Here is a 1,729-nt window from a genome sequence, read left to right on the forward strand (position 1 = left end):
AGGTGTTAATGTACAGTGTAGCAGTTAACAACACGAACTTGGTTGAGTCCCAGCTCTCCCCTTAGTAATTTGTTTTCGAATTATCTGCCACTCCAATTAACACTTTGTTAAAACACACCCACATGGTATCAGGGCCCAAAAGCTTCAAGTGGTGAAATTATTTCTCCTTTTAGTATCATTAACCAGCACATCCGGCAAGTCACTTGACCTCTTTAAGCCTCAGTTTCTTCACCAGCATCATTGCCAGCCATGGGGTACAGCAAGCAAGACAGCAGGCAGAGAAGAAAGTTTGTGCAAAAAGGCAACTTTGCAGATTAGGGGTTAAAGAGTTGCACAGAAGCTTCCTAATTGCTTCTTAGTTTACAGAACTGAGGCTGAGGGTTGTTTAGGGGAGGCGAGGGAGGGAAGAAATGTAAAAGGCTTGGGGAGAGTGATGAGAGTTTGGGACAGCCCTTGTGAGGGTAGGAGAGGAGGGTGCTAAAGCCAGAAAGGACAAAGTATCAGCGGGGAGCTGATGACTCAGGGAGACCCAGATCTGGAGTAGCAGTGCCCTCCCCTGCCCCCATGCTGGATTGCCCCCAAGGCTCCCACAGCAGGGGGGTGCAGAGGAGGCCAAGATGCTGTTAAGTGATGGCTGGGGTTTAAAAGGGTTAAATGACTCACTACAGTTCACAGAGATTTTAACACAAGTGGCCTGGCTCCAAGTCCAGCTCTTTCTAATCTGTAATAGGAGATCTAAGCCTGTCCTAATTAGCTCCTTTGGGCCTCATCTTTCTGGTTTGCAAAAGCCAGGTGATACTGAAAGTCCTAGTCCTATAGGACGTTATACCATAGGTTCTGTCCTGATCTGCTTCTCACTTGTTATGTTACATGTCACTTTGGGCAAGTCACTCAAACGCCCTGGCTTGCCTCTGTAATTAAATTATGTTCCGTAAGCTTAAGTTCTAAAGCGCAGCAGAAGACGGTCTTGGGCTGGGTTGAGGAGGGCCCTTGTTTATCAGGAGCTCTGAACCTTCACAGCACCTCCCCCTGTCCCCCCCTCCCCCAAGGTCTATTCAGCTCGGCACCCGTGTTTAAGGACTAACACAAGTCACCTCAAATATTTGTCACTGGCCCTCACCCCAAATCACTTAAGTTACATTGGCCGTAGTCTAACACCACATCCAAACAGGGCAGAAAATTGTAAAAGAAAACGATAGCACGGTTTAAGGAAGAAAACACGGTGTAGAAAAGGAAAATAAATCCATGAGGTTTGAACCAAAGCACTCCGAAGGCCGCGGCTGTTAACATCGAGCAGCTGTCAGTAATAGACCAAGACACTTCCAGCTGTGCGGGTCTTTGCCTGGGGCACTAGAGAAAATTCCTTTACTCCGGGTGCACAACAGGCTCCTCGAATTGTGCTTTCTAATAAAATTCCAGAGAGCCATAGAACTAGCCTATAATTCACTGGAAACTAAAAGGACATTTAGAGTTACAGTTTTCATTGGGGGGTGTGCTTTCCGAAATGTCATCGGTGGAGATGGATGTCCTCGCGGAGGGCGGAATGGGAAATGTTTGGGGTTTTGTTTTTACCAGCAATAAGCAAATTTATTTTTCATCACTACCTTTCCAGTACTTTCGCACTCAATTATAATATAAAATTAAAGCCTTGAGCCTCGAGTCCCTGCAAAGCTAATCAGCCTGAAGACTTCAGTCCCTCGTCCTCACTCCGGACACCCCCCGCCCCCGC

This window comes from Lipotes vexillifer, unplaced genomic scaffold, assembly GCF_000442215.2.
Source record: "Lipotes vexillifer unplaced genomic scaffold, Lipotes_vexillifer_v1.1 scaffold470, whole genome shotgun sequence".
NCBI classification, from domain to species: domain Eukaryota; kingdom Metazoa; phylum Chordata; class Mammalia; order Artiodactyla; family Lipotidae; genus Lipotes; species Lipotes vexillifer.